Below are 21435 nucleotides of genomic sequence, written 5' to 3'. Positions count from 1 at the left end.
CAACTTTTATGAGGAAACTGAGACTCGTTTAAGGCAACACAGGTGGATAATGGTGGAAGCCAAACCTAACATCCAAGAGTATAGATCTGACGCTCTTTTCACCTACCACATACCACACCCAGCATGTTTTAGTCTAGACTGCAGTAGCCCTCAAGTCGTCAGGAATGATCCAACAGAGTTAGTGAGGTCAGCACAGGTGGGGCAGCCGCAGTCCACAGAGACCTGAAGCTGCAGAATTCTGACCATGCGTGGCCTAAACGCATTTTCATCCAAGGATTTTCAGGGGGAAGTCACTCACGTGTTTTAAGCACTGGAGAGAGTGGAACAGATTTGGATTTTCAAAAGCTCATTGTGGAGAATTCATTGGGAACTGGAATGAATGCAGAGTGACAAATTAAGAGGTTTCTGTGGTCCTTCAGGTGAGAGATGGTAGTGGCTTGGACACAGTTGTGGGAACACAGACAGGTGAACTGATTGCAGAGATATATATCTAGGAGGCAAAACTATCAGGATTTGGCCCTAGATTGCCTACGGGGTATGAATCTTGGCTGCAATGTTGCCTTAATCAAGATACTTAAGGCTAAATTTGTTTCCTTCTGGATAAAATAAGGATAATATCCACGTTGAGGGATTTTTAGTAAAAAACAAAACGCGCTGGACACATATTAGGTGTCAACGAATGTTATTACTCTTACACATAAGTTGTTGCTGTTGTTTTTCCCTTAAAGAGCTTTTTAAACACAGAATAAGTTGGATCTGAAGTAACTTCTAAAAGCTGGGGGTTTTATTCTTGTAAAGCTCTTGTGAGTCTATTGCTCCACAAGCTCACCTCTGACTGGGTTGGGATAAGGAGCAGATGTGTACAAGGAGGACTAGGATACATTTATGCATCGAAGTGCACAAAGAAGCGGTGGAGGGGACTCCAGAGTTGGGAGGGGTCGATCTATGGGCAAATCGTGACAATTTTACCTCGGGTACTGGCTTACCTCTCCTCTCTAAGTTGGTGTTTCTAGAAGATGCGGCGAGAAGACTGAGCGGGGGCGGAGCGGGGGCGGGAGCAAGGCCGGATGGGGGCGGGACGCGCCGGCCGGAGGCGCAGGGTCCCGGGCCTTGGCGGTGCCGCCGCGGGGACCGCGGCCCCCGCCCCCCTTTCCGGGGCCGCCGCTCGTGACGTTAGAGGAGGCGGGGCCGTCGCGGGGCGGGGCGGAGGCGGTGCGTCGCCGAGCGCAGGCCGCGGCGGCCGCGGAGTAGCCGGGAGCCGCATACAGCGCGGGCCTGCGCCCCAGCCGTGGTCGCCCTCCCCGGGCCCCTTCCTCAGCCCTGGGCGCGCGCACGCCGGGGCCCCGCGGGGCTGGCCGCCTAGCGAGCCGGCCGCCCGATCCGGACCCGCGCAGCGACCCGGAGCCACCCGGCCCCGACGCACACGGAAGTGGTGAGTGTCACCGAGGGGAGGTGGAGGAGCCTGCGGCGGCCGCGGTCCACAAGGCGAGGGGCGCGGAGCCTGGCGCTGGCCGGAGGCGCGGCCGCCGTTCTCCGGCGGTGCTCGCGCTGCGCACCCCGGGCCGCACGTCGAGCGCCGCGCGGGACCCCCGGCCCGGTTGGGCTGGGGGCGTGTGGGTGCGGGCGGGGAAGGCGGGGGATTTCCAGCCGAGCGGAGCCGGCAGGCGGCGGGGAGGTCGCGGGGCGGGGGCGCCAGGCCGGGAGGAGAAAGGTTAAGCCTCGCTGCCCCCTCCCCCAGGGCGCACCGCAAGTTTTCATAAACAAGCTCGGAACGCGCTGACATCCTGTTTATGCCACCCCGAGATACAGGCGCGGGCTTGAGGTCTGACGTCCCTTGCTCGCTGCACCGAGAACTTGACCGCCAGCTCCTGGCCGGGGTTTGCGGGCGGGGGGCGGGCGGCGGTGAGAAATATTATTTTTCTGGCCACCGGATGGAGGCTGAGGGGTCTGAGCCGTTTTCCTTCCTTGCCGTCTCATTGAGGGAAAGTTTCTGGGCTCTGGAGCCGAGTGGTGGGCGTCTGTAAGTTCAGGAAACGCCCTCTCCCCTTTTCGGTTCTGTTAGGACCCTGGCCCCAGGTAGCCAGCGAGAAGTGCGAAAGACGACCCTGGGCGAGAGGACCAGAGAAGGGGAACAGTAGAGAGAGCTGCCCAGGGAATTGCGAATCCTACGGTAAAGGGACCGGTGAACTGAAACTGGGGCTGGTCTCTGTCTCCCTTTGTAAGTCCTCCGACCCCATCCGCGCGCGGTCGCCCACCTGGAGCATCAGATGCAGACGTCGCTTTAGCAGGACTAGTAAACACTCCTCTAAAGTCACTCCCCAAGGTTCCAGGGATGTGGACTTATTGAATGTGTGTTTAGGAAGGAACTTCTTTAGATAAAAGGTACAGTTAGGCCAGGTGTTTGTGTACACATGTTTTTGGAGGGTATATTCTTTATGATTTCCTGTGTGTTCCTGGGTAAGGGGACCTTGTCCTTCCTGCGACTCTTAATACGTGGCTGTGAGCTGCCTTCTGTCTCTGGTTGGATACATCACTATAGATGTCATTAACTTCTCCCCCCCCCCCGCCCCCCCAGAGTCGCAAGGTTTTTCTCTCAGTGGCAGGAATTTACAGTGGTATAAATTGTCATTACTTCTTTTGGGGAGGAAAGCAGTAAAAACCTTGGGTAGTTCAATGATGAGTGTAATGCAGAGAAAATTATATGTGATCATGGAGTCTGGTTGTTGGCTAATTTTTTTTAGAAAAGATTTGAGTTATGTATAGGCATAATGCACAATGGAAAAAGATTTTTTTTTAACACGAACATTTTGTATTGATTAGATCTTTGTCCTCCCTTTGCCAAACCCCATTTTGTATTCTGTCTTCTGCTTTTGGTGACTCTGATGTTTTCCAAGACCAGGGAATCATTTTAATTGAAGGATCAATGTATTCTTTTGTACTTTGTGGTGAAGGTTAATGGAGACCACCAGGGTACCAGACACTCCTGGTACAATATGCTTTGTAATGTGGAGAAAATGTCTCCTATGTATATAAATCCAGCTCACATTTATAGATTTAAGGGCATCATACCTGAGTGATTGTGGACATTATGAATAGGAATAATCATGACCTCTTCTTTTATTTTGTGTATCATATCAACTAAGCACTTTCCCTGTGTATCATCTCAATTTTTCTAAATATCTACAAAACTTTTTTTTTAAGTCCTAGGATTGCAGTGTGACACTCAGTACAGCCATTTTAAATAGTTTTCCCCATCCACCTATACTAATTATTTAATACGATTGAGAAATGATAATAGAGTGCATAAATTAGACATAGGTAAAAATAATTGAAACATTTCCCAAAATACAACTAAATTTCATTTTGTTGTAACTTAGGCAATCTTAATGTTAGTTTGGCTAATGCTATACTTCCAACTGAAGCAAGTATTGGGAACATGTGTAGGTTTGTACCTACTTTTGCAGAGGGAACACTAAGGTATAACTGCATTAATAAGGCTTATTAGCAAAGACCAAGATCTGTGTTTTCTAACTTTCAGATTCTTCTGGTGTTTTTTTCCCCCTAAACACACATATCATTTTGTATATTTTTATTATGTCCTAATGATATAATGATATGCCTTTAGAAGATTTATGGCTTGAGATGTGAATATTTATACAAATAAATTTTTCTTGTTCATTTTCACATTTAAAAAAATTGTTTTAAGTGGATGGGGAATTGGTTAATTAACTGAATCTTGCTGAGCAAGCAGCGTCTGATGCTTTGTGATTTATTGTGGCTCAGTGGTATATGGAGCCTTCTAATAGAATACAGGTGTTGAGGGAACTTGGCAGATTCTTTTAGCCTGGTAGTTTTCAGCTGGGTGAGATCTTGCACCCTGTAGACATTTTTGATCTTTAAAACTTGGGGAAGGGGACGGTGCTACTGGCATCTAGGGCATAGAAGCTAAGGATGCTGCTTAAACATCCCATAATGTAGTGGGAACCCTCCTCCCCCCAGCCAACAAAGAATTATCTGGCTCAGAATTTCAGTAGTGCCCAGGTAGAGAAATCCTGTTTTGGAGTACTGGGTGAGGAACAGGCAGATCTGGGCTACTGTCATGGCAAATTGTTTCACTTCAGGCACCTATTTTCCTCATCTGTAAAATGGAATGAAAGTATCCACCATGGCTGTCTCACAGAGATGTTGGGGGAAATCTGGTAAATAATGCACATACAATACGTGGAAACTTTGAAGTGCTATGCAAATTATAACTATTACGAAGACATTTTTTTTAAGTGAATTGTTAGATATACTGCTATTTGGGGAAAAAAGGAGCTAAGGCAATAAGTTGAGTAAAAGGCAGGGTGGATGATTTGATTTTGTTGAATTTTTTGTCATTTTTAGAGTAAAGGATTCATTTAGCCTACTTAGTTTTATTGTCAGAACATAAACTTTTTAGCTCTATAATTTCTTTAGAGATTATTTTCCCATTATAACAAGAGGGAAGACTCAGTATAGGAAAATCAGAAAGTATAGGAAAGTAAGAAGTAGAAGAAAAATGTTTTTGTTCTCCTCCCTTTCCCATTTAAGGACAGTCACATTATTCCCAATTTCTTTTCTCTAAGAGTGATTAAAATTGGCAGAAGAATGAATGATGGAAAAGGGGAGAGTAGCTGGTGACCAGGAGAGTTGCTTCTTGTTTTTATACCCTTGATTTTTCCTTTTTTAGTAATTATGGTGTAAAGGTAAATTACATTTTAGGAGGCATTAGAGAAATTGGTTAACTGTTTTTATCCTTTTCGCGCCAACCTCCAAGCCGTGTTCTCATTTGGCTTGTTGTTTCCTCCCTGCTTCTTGCTCTGCCCTGTACTCAGCTAGGTGTGCCACTGTTGCTTCCTGTCTCACAAACCCGCTGCTAATATGGAATTTTAAACAGCTGCCATGTTGAAATGACTGGGTTTCAGGGGCAGGAAACTAATTCCTTTGAGTATTCTTCCCCCTGAAGTGCACCAGCATTTTTGGCAGTTTGAAGCAACAAGAAAGCATAAAACATTAAGCTCATTTCCGTGATACCTTCACTTCTAAGGGTTTATGATCTGTGATTCTTTGCAGCTGGCACCAAGCACACATTCTTCCTTGGTGCTGAGTGAGTAAATTGCCCAGTCTGGAGACAAGACCTGCTTTAGAAGCAAAAGGAAAATTTCTTTTACATCTACTCTGGCCCAAAGACAGAGCTGTTATTTGTTGGGGTACTTTTGATCTGTGATAACTCAATTTATTTAACAGTAATATTCACATAGCATTTTGTTCATTTATTCATTCAGTAAATACTTGTTGAGCTCTTGTAGTGAGTCTCAGAAAGTGAAGAAACATACCGGAAAAAGTGGGCAAAAATCTCTGTCTTCACAGAGTTTAGAGTCTAGTTGAAGACCCTTGAGGTTCAGAGTTTCGTAGTTGCAGATTATATACGTACGAATGAGCAAATCCTGCTTTGTGATTATGGAATGTTTCCTAGAAGCCTTCACGGAACTCCTTTGAAGTCGGAGGACTCTGGAGTAGCTTCCCTTTTTTGTTTTCTTTCTTTTTTAATGTTACGGATTAATTAATGCATTGTTTGCATACACAAACATCTCTCTGGTACCTACTGAGTGCCTGGCAGATAGATAGGACACATTTTATATATGGAAATAAGCTTGCTATAAGTAGCTGCAACACAGTGTGGGTAATGCTGTAGTATAGGTTGGAATTGAGAACACTGAGACCCTGAAGAGAACTAAACCCTGCTTGGAGCCCTTGTCAGGTGCATTTTTGAAGAGACTTCATTTAAATTGGACCTTGAGGAGTGTGTAGGAGTTCCTTGTTTCAGGATGGGAAGGAAGTCTAGGCAGAGGTGCAGTATGAGCATAGGCACAAATGTGGGCAAGTACGTGGTGTTGGTGACAGACTTGAGCGGCCACTAGGCTAGAGCGAAGACTGCTTGGGAGGGAGTGGAAGGAGGTGAAGCTGGACATGCAGGTTGAGGCCAGACTGTGAAGACTGTGACTCTTTCCAGAAGTCTGTGGACAGTGTGAGGTCAGGGACTATGGCCTGTGTTGAATGAGAAGCCATTCGAAGTTTGAGTTCGAGAATAACAGCAGCAGCAAATGGAGGAATTGAAGCACTGAAAGTTTGATAGAGGGTGAGCTTCATCTGACCATTGTGCTGCTCTTTCCTTCTCCCATCACAGAAAATGCTCTTTATGTATCCACCGATTATCATCCAGAAGACTGCTAGGAAACAGGAAAGGCTTAGAGCCAAAAGAGAAGTCATAAAGTCCATATATATGCTTTCCTTATAGTGGAGTAAAACCTACTTTGATTTGCTTTTAATTTTTAAAGGATTTTTTTTGACAGTTTAACTGGTTTTTAAGTCATTAGAAGATTAAATACAACAAATCTAAGAGAATAGGAGTCGTTAAGTAGATGCACACAGGAAGACACATTCTTTTTTTTTTTTTTTTGAGACAGTCTCACTCTGTCGCCTTGGGTGGAGTGCAGTGGCGTCATCATAGCTCACTGCAACCTCAAACTCCTGGGCAGAAGAGATCCTCCTGCCTCAGCCTCCTGAGTAGCTGGGACTATAGGCCTGTGCTGCTACAACTGGCTACTTTTTCTGTTTTTAGTAGAGATGGGGTTTTGCTCTTGCTCAGCCTGGTCTCCTGAACTGAGCTCAAGCAATCCTCCTGCCTCAGCCTCCCAGAGTGCTTGGGTTACAGGTGTGAGCCACCTCACCTGGCCCCCCAGGGAGGCACATTCTCAAAGGCAAGCAGTGTTAATTTTTATCTTAGAAGTGAATGAGTAGTTTCTACTGGTTTATAAAAAGCAGAACCATAACTCAAAAGTGAAACAACCTGGGGCATTTAGTGGCGGGGGTAGACACAGTTGTAAGCAATTTGTCACTATCACAGTGTATGTAGTTTGGTAATCAGTAATGATGACCAAGCCATTAAGAAGTCAAGTTGTAGAGCATAACTGAAATGAAGTGAAAGTTCGTATCTCTAGAAGAAAAGGGCAACTTCAGACACCACATTTAGCAGGTGGGAGGTATGCAAGTAGGGAATGGGGCAGGATAAGAAGCTACTGTCAGAGAATTTCTACAGGACAAATTCAGAGAAGAGGTTTTCTTCAGAATGAAAAGCCAGTGAGGAATTTTTGCTTTAACTCTTCAGGGACAGTTACTTGAGTGATCTGCAAGAGAAGGCTGCCTCTGTGGAATTTAAAAAGAAGAGCTGTGGCTCTCTGCCTAGAAGATAATGATCACTTGAACCCGGCTGTGGGAGACTAAAGCTGGTTAATTTATCACACCTGTATAGACAACAGATTTATTGTATTTAAGCCTTAATTTTTCCTTGGCTTTGATAGTCTGCTTTTGGAGGCTCTGGATCCGGACGGTTTGGTTTGATCCCAGCTATGAGAACGTAAGCAAGTTATGCCTGTTTCCTTATTCACAGAATGACAGTAAAGACGTATCTACCTCTAAGATTGTTACGGGATTGAATGGCTACACCTAAAGATTTTGGAATGGTGCCAGGCACACAGTATGAGCTAAAAATGTGCTAGCTATTATATTTAAAAAATTATTGGTAAATATACTATGTTTTTAAAAAAACTCAAATTAGATTCAGAATATTTTAAGATGGTAGGGAAGGTGCCCCCCCAGCAGATGTAAAGCGAAGAGTAGCTGATATATTTTAATTAGAGAGGCTTTAATTAAAAATGGGTAAATCAGAAAACCTTAGGTGCTTAAAGAAGGCAGTTTCTCAAATCTAGAAGGGCTTATTATGTAGACAGCACCAAAGGTGCTAGATAAATTAGGTTTTACTCTATTTTTAAGGAAAAAATAAGTAACAAAGGTGCTTTTATTAAACTTAAAATGCCATCCAAGGTATATAATTTGGTAGGAATGTATTCGGCTTTCGGGAAAGTCAGTATAAAGATACTGTGTTGCCCTCACTGATTTAGTTTACTTAGCAAGTAAGCCGGCTGTTGGCAGAGGCACCCGGCATACCTGTTTGTAAAATACTGTCTTCAGAGCTGTGTGGAAATTAAAAATCTTGTAAGTCAAATAATACTCCAGGGAATTTTGCTGTTGAGGAATTATAAGAGTTTAAAGGACCCCCAAATATATATTTAGTTTCCTCTGAATGCTGTTTTCAGGTTTCTATTTCTATATGCGTATTTAGCTTTCCTAAAGCAAGATTTACCCCAAATATAAAATTGTACAAACAGTTGGCCTTTCCTCCTAATCATAGATGTATTTTTTTTTTTTTTTTTTTTTTTTAGTATTTTGAATGTATTTCCTTCTTGGTGTTAACGTGTTGGACAGGTTTCTTGGGCCTGGGCATTATTCATACTCTGAAGGACAGACAGTAGTTGCCATGTGGTTGGAAAAGAGCTCTTGACATCATTCTTACCCCATGTGCTTTGACAGCAAAAGAGTTAGCTGTGTCTTTCCTTGTCTTCCCTTGCTAGTATTAGGAAGACAGTAAAACTCCCTAATTTGATTTGTGGAGGGACAGTGGGTAGGGAAGTGCACCTCAACTGGTGAAAAGGCTGACCTGTAAGTATTTAAAAAGTAAATTTAGGTCTGTTATTTTCAGGTGCATTGGGTAACTCAGATCAGTCTGAATATATAAAGTAGAAATAGATAAGAACGATTTGTAATTACTGCAACTCCTATTTGTTTTTAGTGTTTTAAATGGCTTAAGGGTATTAGAACTGACAACAGTTAATTAAGCACAATTATATTTGTAGGCCTCTTGTTTGCACAGTTAATTTGCTCAGACTGTAGCAAGCCTATAGTTTATAGCAATTTTTTTCAATTAGAATTTAAAATAATGTTTTATGTTATAGTAAGAGAAAAGACAAAAGGAAAAAACAGTCTACGAAATGTATATCCTCCCAGAGAAAAATCTTGTTATTAAACTAGTTTGGTGGGTCACACACAGACATATGCAATTTATATTATAAAGAGGTGCAGTGGATCTTTTGCCAACTACACCTGCAAACCTATTTCAGCATTAATTCACATAACACAGACTAACAAAAGTAATATGCTTAATGCCTAAATTTAATATTCTGATTTTGTTCAGTTAAAGCCATTCTGTAAAACTTTAGACCAGTCCACTAATCAGTGTATATCAGTTATCTTACTGGGAAAATCATTTGATGTATGGTGGTGACTCTGGAAAAGCTCATCTTTTTACTCCTTTAGAATGACCATTCACTCGGGTTGGTTGGAAATAGGACGAGGTCAGAGGAAGTCAGATTGGCCTGAACATAAATGGAAAACCCACTAGATGGAGATTTAGGAAGTAGGCCACTTGTGATGCACAAGCTGTTTGAGATCAAAATGCTCTCGGGTTTTTACATTTATTCCTTTATCCAACAACTATCTATAGATTACACATATGTGAGGACAAGACAGGCTTGGCTTCTGCTCTTGGAAAGTTTCCTTGCTAGTAGAAAAGACAACAGTTCAGCAACTGTATTACTATTTGTTACAGTCATGCCAAATAGCAGGAGAGATATCTAGTTTGCCATGAGGCAGAGGAGGGGGACAGTAAGAAAAGGGGCTCTCTGCAGTACAGCTTTGTACTTTGAAATCTGATGAGTGAAAGAGTATGAGTAAGAGGGTGAGGAGGTTTTTCAGTCAGAGGCAACAGCTTGTACAAAGGACCTAAGGTAGGAGCAACACCTTGCAGCTGGGGTAGAGAAGACAGAGATGCATGGCTGGTGAGGTAGGCAGGAACCTGATCAAGGCCTTATCGTAAGGTGGGACAGAAAGTTGAGGCTTTTAAACAGGGCAGTGACATGATGGGATTTGGGTCCTATACAAAAAAGAAAGATCCTACCCCCATCCGTCACTGCTTCCCCTCCCCAGATCCTCTCCCCTCTTCCCCCCTCTATGTTTGTGCCTTGACAATCTTCACTTCCTCCCACCCACTCATTCTTTAACCCTTTGCAAACTGGATTCCACTGCTTCCTTGAGGTCACTGGTGACCTTCTTGCTGTCACATTTTAACACCTTTTTCCTGCCCTGTTATCTAAAACGTTTCATGCTGCTGAAAACCCCCTTCCTGGCTGAACCCCCTGCTGTCTGGCTTCTGAGACACAGTAAGTAATTCCTTCTCCTTTTCTGTCTTTCTCTTTTTTTTTCTTTTCTTTTCTTTTCTTTTTTTTTTTTTTTTTTTTTGAGACAAAGTCTCACTGTGTTGCATACCACGACCCCCTTCTCGTCATAGCTCACTGTAACCTCAAACCTCCTGCCTCGGCCTCCCGAATAGCTGGGACTACAGGAGCACACCACCATGCCCTGCTAATTTTTCTATTTTTAGTAGAGGCAGGGTCTTGCTCTTGCTCAGGCTGATCTCTGGAACTCAAGCAATCCTCCCGCCTTGGCCTCCCAGAGCACTAGATTACAGGCAGGAGCCACCTTGCCAGGCCCCTTTCTGTGTCTTTGTTCTCTTTTTGGTGTCTTCTCTTTCTGTCACCTCTCCCCTTCCCCCAGTGAAGACTTTCCTAAAGGTTCTGTGAATGGATGGCACATCTCATTTGTGCAGATGACCCTCTTTTGCCTGAGCTCCAGGTGTCCCTTTTATTTATATTCCTTTCTGCTCCCTGCCTCCCCAAATACTGGCATAGCGGTTTCAGGCTCTATGTAAGGTATTGGGGGCACTGGGAAATAGGAGAGGGAAGGCCTCTGCCGTTAAGAGCCAACATTCTAAGATATAAGATAATTTCAGGTGGTGATAAGTGCAATGGAGAAAATTAGCAATGTATGGGCAGAGAATGCTTAGGTGAGTGGGTGAGGGGCAGCCTCCCTGAGGAGGCCACATTTGAACTCAGCCCTGAAAGATGAGCGATGACCTGGAGGGAAGAATATAGTAGGCAGAGGGTGTAGCCAGTGCTGACAATCCAGGGTGGGATGATCTTCCCATTTTATGCTGGGCTCTCATACCTGGGTGTCTTGTTGACACCTCCCATTTAACTGCTCCAAAATTGATGTCATCTCTTTTTCTGACTCTCTTTCTGACTTTCTCCATACTAATGGATGATTTATTTCTCTGTATCTCTTACTACCATTTCTATCCACCGCCCTCAAAACCTTAGACTAGCACCTTAGACCGCTTTCTGTGAAGGGAAAGACAGTAAATATTTTCAGCCTTGAGGGCCGTTGCAGTCTCTGTCGCAACTACTGGATATCAAGGCAGACAGACAATATGGAAACCAATGGGTGTGGCTGTGCTCCAATAAAACTTTATGTATGGACACTGAAATTTGTATTGCCACTTGTCACACAATATTATTCTCTTTCCCCAACCCTTTAAAAGTGTAAAAGTTTGTTAGTGTATTGACTGTACAAAGCGGGCAGCAGGCCAGGTTTGTCCTGCAGGCTTAGTCTGCTGACCCTGCCTTAGACTCATCCTGATCTCTCCCTTTGCTTTCATCCCACATCTGGCACTTCTCCAGGCTCCCTCAGTGCTGCCTCCCAGTGTTTTGCACCTTTGCTTTCTCAGGGTTCCCACTGCTGCAGCCTGCCTTCTGGCTTGCTTTCCTGGGAGATTGCAGTAATCTCCAATCTGGTCTCCCTGCCTCCAGCCTCTCCCCTGTCCTCCGCAGGGATGTTGAGTCATCTTACTGAATTCTGTGACCTTGACCCAGGTCATAGAATCTCTGATCACAAGCCTTCAGAAGCCCCTATTGCCTATAGAAAACAGTCCAAACTCCACTGCACTATGGTAGTAAAGGTTCCTTGTGATAAGACCTCAGTTTACCTTTCCTTCTACGCTCTGATTATTCATTATTTTGCATTCAAGTCTCAAATGTTTCCATGGTTTTCTGCGTTCTTCTTTTTTAATGCACTTTGCCCATACTATCTGTCAAAATTCTACAACTTTCAAGGCCCCTTCAGATATCCTTGATCTCTTCCTCTGCCCCTCCCCACCCCAACAGGAGGCATGTGTGCATGTGTTCCCTTGGGGGAACCCTTGGTGGCATGCGACCCTCCCTTCTGGGGCATCGTGTTCTGCCCTGCGCTTCAGTTCTTTTGTAGACTTACCTTCACCGTGCAGTCACAGGGACCTCGAGGACAAGAACCTTCTCTTTCATTGTAATATCCCCTTTCATAGGAGGCATTCTGGTATTTATTGAATAGATGCTAAATCCTTTGTGGGATGGTACAAATTTTACCAAGTGTGCAAGAGGTTCAAGGTGGGAACATTTTACTGAAGGGAGTTGGGTCAAATTAAATTCTGATTCTTGTATAAAGTGGTACCGTTCTATGAAAGATTACCAACCATTTTGGAAGTCTTGGGTTCTGCGAATGGCTTAGAGCAGTAAGTTCAGGCAAGTTATCGGCATCCCTCATCAGCAACTGATGTTCCTTTTATAAGAAGAAAGAAAAGCATGCTCCGTAACTCATTGTGTTTCCTTGCCAGGAAGCTCAAGGCTAAATCCTTGGCTAGTTTCTGGTTGCTATCCAATTTTATTAAAATAACCTCTCTGCCTCAGTCTCCTCACCAGATTACTTGTCACATGTGGTAAGTCCTCCTTGTAATTAATGGTCCTTTTTTATGTCTTTTATATTTATATAGGTAGCTTCAACTCTCTCTCTCTCTTTTTGGTAATGGAAATATAAATAGTTGCCCCTTGGTTTCCCCAGCCTGTGGTGACAAGATGGTAAGAGGCAATTATACTGGATAAAACAGGCAAAAAGGCTTTGAGGCAATATGGGATTCATGATGTGGGTTTGGTAGAGAATGAGAAAAGTGCCTTGTGAGTGTCTTGTATTCTGTAGGTTAATGTGAGCTTGGGGTAAGGTCATGTCTCCGTGTCTCCCAGGTCTTTGATATGTGTGGCACGTCTTCCAAATGGGGGGAGAGGAAGCAAGGGGATGAGACTAATGATTAGTAAGCTTTTACTGTGTGTCAGCTGTCGGGCTGTGTGCTTTGCATTTGATATTTAATCTTTGTAATAGCCAGAGAGTTGGATCTTAATGGCATCATTTTCCAGATTAACAAAGCTAATAAATGACAGAGCTGGAATTCAAATCTGAAACTCTTTGGCATTAAAAAACTCACTTTTCTACTCTTTAAAAAAACTTTTTTCTACTTTCTTCCTTTTTTTTTTTTTTGCTGACATTGGCATTTAAAATAAGAACCTAGGAAACTTGTTCGTATCCTATTTGCTAACCTAATGTTTTTGAAGCAGTCTTAGGTCCTTGAAGATGTGCCTCAGTGCATCTATACAATATGGTATTTGGTATTGTTAGATGCAAAGTAATAAAGAAGACTCGAAGGAATTTTTTTTTAAGTTTTTGGGCAGGGCAGTTAGATTAATTTACCTGTCCTACAGTTTGGTATTTTCTTGTGAAATATTTAGCTTAAAAGTTACATTGATGTTTTTGAGATTTTAAGTCAGACTAGATTTACTGTTGCTTTATATTACCTGGTTGTTATATAACACGTGCCATGTTTACCTGCTTGGGTCTGAGGATACCAGATGTGGTGATGTGAAAAGCACGCTGGACTTGGAACCAGGAAGAGCTGGATCTGACCCCATCTTCTGCCACTTACTAACTCTGCAACTTTGGAATCATAATTGAGTCTCAGTTTTTCTCAGCTGCAAAATGGACTTAATGGTGCCTGTCATAAATGAGAGTTTGTGAAGGTTAAATGAGGTAAAAACCTATGAAATAGCTTCAGACTGTACCTGGGACCCAGAAGCATTTAATAAAAGTTTGTTACCCACCACCACCCCAAATACTCAGTGTTGCCAGAAAATCTGTAAATGATTACATAATGTTTACACTTTTATAAGTGGGACCTGTATAGGTAGACATTATTCAAGTTGTGAACTTCTGATGTAGGAAACCCCCTTATGCAAATGGTTGGCTTCCCATTACAAAAACATCAGTAATAAGATAGTGGTTTAGACTTCCGAATTTTAGAACCAGAGCCAGTGGGTTTGAATCATGGCCTGTTTTATTAGCTAAGTAATCCTGGGCAAGTTATTCAACCTCTTTGTGCCTCGGTTTCCTCATCTGTAAAAGGATAATAATGAGGATAATAATGGCATTTCCTTATGGGACTGTAAGCATTAAATGAGAATATGTGTTTATGTGTGTATGCGTCTGTCTATGTGTGTATGTACCAATACCCTGTAAGGGTTTGCCACTGTTATTAATTATTCTTCCTCCCTTCCCCTCCCTATGTAGACAGCCCAGAAGTCATTTGGAAATTCCCTGGAATCCCACCTCATGTCTTTTCTTATTGGGAGACTCCTCTTTATATCCACATACCTGCCTTTTCCCTCTGTCCATGGTCTCTTCTTAGTTGTTTCATTTTAATTCAGGTGTTCCTTTTCTCACGTGTCATACATTTTCATCAGTCCCTCCCTTATACATTTCTTGCTTAGACATTTTGAAAAAAAATCTTTTTGTTTTATGTGGAAACTGAACATTTTCTAATAATGACTGATAAACCCAGCTATGTGCTAAGGATACTCACACGTCAAGTTGAAAGCCATATAGCGTCAAACAAATGAAAAAAATATATAAACTGACTTATAGTTTATTGAATGTTTACTCTGTGCCAGACATTCAGATCAGTAAGCTGGGGCTGCAGAATGGTTGAATAACATGTTTAAAGACACCCGGCTTTTAAGTGGGGGAACCTGGATTTGATGAGAGTCGGGCCTACCTGGCCCTTGGTCTCAACATCTCTGAGCTCTGTTGCCTTAAAGCCTCCAGGCACCACTGTGGGACTCTATCTGCACCTCTTATCAACCTCACCCTGCTTTTCCTCATGTTCCAGCTTTTCAGATGACAAAATCACTCACGTTCTTTTTGGCTGCAGTAATATTTTTTGCTCTTTTGGCAGGGCACATGTATAGTGTTTCAGATACTTTATGTGTTACATTGGTCTTTTATATGTTGGCTTGGAAACCTAACCACATTTACAGCAGTGTGTGTGGGGGGGGGGGTGGAATGTGTGCCAACTTTCAAACAACCAACTGGGAATGAAGTCTTAAAAAGGCAGAACTGTTTATCAGCAAAATACTGCTAGTGTATTGTGTTTGAGTGTGTTACCTGCATTGGTATACTTTAAAGGTTTATGTATCATGCCCAAAGCAGGCACATTCTGGAATGTATGCACATTATTGCACTTATTTGCTTAACTGTCCTCATCCGTCTGTTGCTGACCTTTTTATAGTGAACCACTGCCGTTGTGTTTGGCACATAGTAGGAACCCTGTGAGGAGACCTATTTGGTCCTCTTTAAAAATCAATGGTTCTTTATGCTTTTCTGTATGGTTGATATATTTCAATTAAAAAAATCAATGGAGTAAGGATCAGGCAACATCAAAAGGGGAATATTGCCACACAGTTGCCAATCAGATAAAATACTGCTTATGCTAGGTCGAATTGAGACACTGAAAAGTATTTGGGAGCCAGACACTTATGAGAATACATATTGCTTTGACTATTGGGAGACAGGAAAGCAGTCAAACGAGTTTTTTCTTGGCTTGGAGTCCTGTTTACTTTTCTCAGGTTAGAACTGATAGCTCTAATGATTTTAAGAAATCACGGAGACAGGTCTGCTGTGAACCTGAATATTTGGTTCTGAGTTTATAGATTTTGTCTAATAAGTACTGTTTAAGGCTTATTAGCAAACAATTATGAAATCTTGTAATAATTTCAAGAGTTGGTTCTCAATTTTACAATGAGAAAAAGGAATCAGAGCACTTAAGTGACTTGCCCAAGACCTCTATGGGCCACTACTTTAGTGTTTTTTGTATAACACCATGTTGGATTTGTGATTGAGTGATAAAATAATACAGAAGGTAGTTGCATGTAGAATTTAGGAAACTACTCATCTGTTCAAATAGTTCTGAGAAGGCTGAGATACATATGGGTAGGAAATTTAGAAGTTATTTAAGAGAAATTAGGATAATTTAGGATCTGCCCATTACCTTGAATATTATGAAGGACAGGGAGAAGAGAGATCAGGCTACTTGTGTGAGGTGTCCTGGGTGCCGAGTCTGAGGGCTGGGCTGGATGGGTGGCACTGAGCCCTCATTGATGTTTTTTCTTAGGAACAAACTAATCAGCACAAGCTTAGTTTGCTCCTACAAAAGATAACGCTTTGTTCTGGTTTCTAAAATTTTAATGTAAGTTTTTAATAAAAATGTTTCCTTTAATGTTGACATTTACTCCTATGTTAAAGCTATTTTTACTTTTTTCCAGTCTTTGCCCATAATGTATGAGTATGTACTGTTTTAAGTAATTTTAATTATGCAGATAAACATATCTTTCTTCTTTTCTCACTTAAACTTTTTTATTCTATTGTAATAGAATCTTCATAATAATATTTGAATGATATAGTATTTAGTATATAGATAATATATTTATTTTGCTACATAAATCCCCTGTTATAGAATATTTAAACTATTTCTATTTTTATGGATTATTATAGGGAACCTTTAAAAACATACAAATAGGATTTTTTTTCTATTACTAACTACTTTATTAGGAGAAATGCATAGATTTACTATATCAAAGGTTATAACCAATTTTATGACTTGTAATATATAATTCTGGAAAATAGAAACTTAGATCACAAATGGCCTTAGCCATTGGCAGGAAACTGCTCATTTCTTGACTATTGTACAGACAACCTGCTGGCTAATAATATGTCATCTACTGACCATTATAATTATTTATTGGCAGATACAGTTTTCTTCCAATAACATGAAAGGAATTGATTGCCTTTTGTTTTGATGCTTTTTGTCATTAGAAAATGATAGTTTGTAAGTGCAGAGGAAGCCACGAGTGTGAAATTGTAGTGAAGATTCTTATTATTTGTTGCATAACTTAGTTATTATAAAGGAAAAGAACTTTAGATCAATTCTAGGCTTGCAAAATATCCTATTAAATACAGTGTGTTTTTGCACGACCAATTGGAGTGGGGGGCGCCTTTACATTTACATCAGTCAGATGTAAAATCACGCAAGTTTGCTGGCTTCTCTAAAACATTCACATATTGCCCTTTGCTTAACTTTTTGTTACTTGGGAAATGGATTCTACTTTTGTTGTCTGCGTTTTTCTGCTCAGGGCGGATCTTTTCTAGGATGCCAGGACAATCATTTTATAATGCCCATCTGAACACGTCACTGCCTTGCTTAAAATCCATCACTTGCTGCCCTTTGCTGTTAGGATCGGGTCTGTCCAAACTCCTCAGCATGGGATAAGGAGTCCCTGGTGGTCACCAGCCCTGCTTTCCTTCCACTCTCATTCTGGTAGTCAGCACTCCAGCCCTGCTGACTGCTTTTGCTTCTTAAATATGTCATGGTCTCTCTTACTTCTGGGTCTTTTTCTTTGATGCTGTCTTTCACCCTTGCCACACTGGAAGCCCCAGAGATTAGGGGCCAAGTCTCTCTTGTTCATCCTCCTAGTCCTAATTCAGCCCAGTGCCTGCTGTTGAGCAGATGGCCAGAAAAACATTACTGGACAAACAGTGGCCAACGGTAAGAAGCTAACTACGGGTTTGTCCTGTGGAGGCCTGTTTAATTGTTTGGCATTTTCTTTTTATGTTCTTCCCTTTGTCAGTACAAAAGCCACTTTACAAAGCACATCTAGGCTAATTGGACCTTAATGGAGGAAACAGTTATATTAAGAACAAGAAGAAGAAGAAAAGGTTGAGAGCTCATTATAGATCAAAAGGCGTTCTCTCGTATAATTTTCATTTGATACTTAAAGAAGAAACAATTTCAGAGAGGTGAAGCCATTTTTATCTTTTAGCCCCAAACCCCATACTCTTCCACTGTGCCCTTGACTGGTTTTTGAGACCAGCACAGCCTGCAGGTACAGTCGGTTTTGTAACTTGTCTTCCTGTTGCCGTCTGCTCCAGTGCAGCTGCCCACCGACCCCTCTGCTGCCCCCGGTTCCCCAGAGCCTCCCGAGGCTCGGGCTTCAGGCCTGCTGCCTCTGGTCACTGTCAAGGCCCCAACACATGCTTAGGTTCCAGTTTACCTGCCCGGACCTCGTTCTTGTGGAGGGGGCTTGCTCTCACGCGTGCTCACTGTGGGAACGCAGCTGAGGAAGTGATTCAGTAAGGTACTTATGTCTGGAATAGGGCGCCTCAAAGCAGTCTAACCCTGACTTGGGCCTCTGAGGACAGGTTTTGTTTCCTCTTTCTTTTTTACCTTTTTTCTTAAGTCTTAAAAAAGCTACAGGCTGTGAATTCAAAATAACCTTTTTTCGATTTTGTATAAGAAAGACACGTATTTTATGGAGTCTTCACTGATCTGTATCATGTTTGGTCTCTACAGACATAAGACACTTGTATTTCCCTAAATTGTTATTTTTGAATTAGTTTTAGATAGTTTGTCTATTCAAGCTATGTTCAACAAGCAGAGTTTCACACAGAATGCTGTGTTGGCCATTCTTATATTTCCTTTGAGAGAAGTCGGGATGTCAGCCTAATAATTGGCCCTTCCTGGGCAATCATTTGAAATTTGCCATAGCTGCTGAATTTATAACTTAGATAATATATTTACATTTAAAAAAATGAAAATTTCATGACCTGCCACTCACAGATAAATGCTTTTGTTAATATTTTAATGTTTATGATTTAGATTTTATTTCATGCATATGTGAACCTATACATTAAAAAGTTTTCAAGGAAATTGTAGAACATAATGCTCTTGTTATATAGACGTTTCACCAGTGACTCCTTAAAAATCCCCCTCCCTCCCAGTAACTTTTGATTATGGTATCACAGCTTTTTATGGTGCATAGTTTTCCATTGTATGGGTGAAGTGAAAGTTTAGTTAACTAATCCTCTACTGTGGGATACATATATGTTGTTTGTTTATCCTTCTATAAATAATCCGGTTATAACATCTTTGTGCCTCCCTTTTTGTGCAGTTTTCTGATTGTATCCTTAGGATGCTGTAAGTGGTTTTGTTGTCTCAAAGTTTTTTCAAATTTTAAGATTTTGGATACTTATTTATGCCATGATTTAAAAAGCACACACTGTACTTTAACAGAAACATCATAAATCTGCCCAGTTAGTTTTTTTAGGACAGTAAATTCTATAGCTTCCTTGGCGAAGATACAGTCCTGGGGACTGTGGGATGCCGGAGAAGTATTTTCTAACGGTTAGATTCCCCCCAAGCACCGTAAACATCCTGGGCTGCCAGATTCCAAGATGTGCTCTGGAGGTGTGAAGTGAAAGCCACCTTTAATGGCTGGAAGATAGTGCTGTGGAAGAGACAAACTTTGTCCTTTTGTGTTTACTGGCTGTGTTGCAGTGAGCTTTGAAAACCCTTCCAAGTAAAATAGGGTCGGCTTCTTTCCCCTAATGATTAAAATACTAGCTGCTAATCCTTCATGATGAGAGAAGCCCGAAAGCAATTTTATAGAATGCATCTTGTACTGATAAGTGGTTATAATGATTTCCCACAGATAGTATTCCTAGTGTTTTAAAGTTATTTTACTGGTTAGATCTGCTTTTGTAAAATCAGCAAGGCTAGCTTATCTTTTGAAAAGACTTGTGACAACAAGCTTATAACCACACTCCCTGGAGAGTGCAGTTCACTTTTAAGATTTTGCTTCTGGCACCTCTGTGCAGCTTTATGGCACTTCTGTGCAGCCTCTAAGATTCCAGATAGGAAACTGGTTTGACATAATGCCTAGCATGACAGCTTTTTAGATGACTTCTTTGCATTAAGTCAGACAGAAAGTCTGTAGAACCTAGCACCAAGCTCAGTATGTGACCTCCTTTCTCCATGCCTCCTGGTTCATACGAGAGTCAGTATACCTAGTCAGTTAGTAAACATATATTGATTAGATTTGGATTTAATAAGATTAAACTTTCTCGATAACTAGTGAAAACTAAACCAAGGGAACCTATAGTAAATGGAGCATTGCATCTAGGAACTGGGAAAGGACAAAGTTCTTCAAATAAAGCATAGATAAAAGATATCTGTGTTTTATCTTCCTGTTCTTTGACTTAATTGTTAGAATGGTCCATCTCAAACCTCAATTTCAGGGTAGTATTTAGACACTTTCTTCAGAAGGGAGAGAGTTATGCTTCAGAAAATTTGGAAACATATTTCTAAATTTATTTTTACATAAACTTTTTACGCTTTACATATCTCTCCCTCTCTGTATAATAAAACATAGATTTGCAAAGCTTTTTTTTTTTTTTTAAAGAAAATGATTAATTTTCTGCTCACTTACCATGGTTAGTACCTTTACAAAGTAGTGTATTAGTCTCCAGAGGGCCCCATTGTGCTGTCTGTGCCAAAAATGACTTATGCGGTTCTTGAGTATCAGAACAGTCCATACTGGTTCTCCAGCTTGTGGCCGGATTGCTTTTACACAGTTCTTCTCATCCCTAGTGAAGCAGTGATAAATTCCTGCGGGAAATGTTAGTGTGTCTTTTTCTTCCTGACAATCCAGATCCGCATGTCTTCTTTATCCTTTATGTCAAAATATCTACTTCCATCCAGGATATATTGAATTTCATCATTCAAATATAAACGTTTCTCATAAAACACCATAATCTTTTCTTCTAATTTGATATTTTATCTTTGCGTTTGGTTACTATGTTCATCCAGGAGTAGTTGCTCTTTTTTTGAGTCTTAGCTAATTCTAAATCATTCTCGTCTTTGTGAGGAAGCACCTCCCTGACGCAGTTGCTCCAGGCTGACAGGGCTCCAGTAGGTAGGGCTTCTCCGGGCCTCTGTCCTGTAGATCAGACTTCCACCATCTTCCCTGCCTCCCCTGGAGAATGCCCCGAAGTCCCAGGGGACACTGACTTGACTTCAGGCTCTCCATTTGGTCTTTAGATTCAGACATTTCACTAAACTTAGAGAGTCAGGTACCTGGATTCGTGTTGAGGATCCGATAGTAACTGATTTTGAGACCCTGGTTAATTCAGGCACTTCATGCTTCTGAGCTTTGGTTTCTTCATCATTAAAATGAAGCTCCTTTGTGGGAGTTTGAATGTAACACCATAGCTCTGAGGCTCCCTTTCCAGCCCCAGTTTCTCTGATAGAAGGAGAGAAGACTCTGAAAGGAGGCCAGTGCTTTTCATTCTAACCATGGGAAATTTGAAATAATTATTGATTTAATTTGCTTAATTTTTTTTGTCCCTAAAATATTTGGTTGAGCAAGACAAATCATCTTTGTCTTATCTTTCATTTCTAATTATTGTCAGAGTAATAAGTGAATAAGCCCCAAGTGAAAGAATTTCTAGTGATATTGCTGCATTCTGTGTTTAAGTGTTTCTCTAGAGTTAAGGAATGAATTTGTTTCTCAGATGTGGATGCAAGTTACAGTAAATTCTTGGCTCTTTTGACCTCTTAGAGATGAATCATTTTGGGATAAGTTTTCTAGATGGTGA

General features: G+C 41.6%; 1 protein-coding gene across 4 annotated transcripts in view; it reads left to right on the top strand.

Annotated features, from left to right (window-relative positions):
• The first annotated feature begins 1214 nt into the window (after window positions 1-1214).
• Window positions 1215-21435, top strand: part of JAK1 (Janus kinase 1) — a 119137-nt gene continuing 98916 nt past the window's right edge. Inside the window, exons 1-2 of one of the 4 annotated variants that reach the window (XM_069480096.1) lie at window positions 1231-1432; window positions 2063-2170. The gene's annotated coding sequence lies outside the window, so the exon portion shown is untranslated. Of the gene's footprint in view, window positions 1433-2062; window positions 2171-2199; window positions 2219-21435 lie in introns of those variants that run through there. The other 3 variants (XM_069480095.1, XM_069480099.1, XM_069480097.1) reach the window with 3 other exon arrangements.

The sequence above is a fragment of the Eulemur rufifrons genome, chromosome 8 (assembly GCF_041146395.1).
Source record: "Eulemur rufifrons isolate Redbay chromosome 8, OSU_ERuf_1, whole genome shotgun sequence".
NCBI lineage: Eukaryota > Metazoa > Chordata > Mammalia > Primates > Lemuridae > Eulemur > Eulemur rufifrons.
Note: the sequence above shows the minus strand (reverse complement) of the source record. Positions and strands in the feature narration are given on the sequence as shown.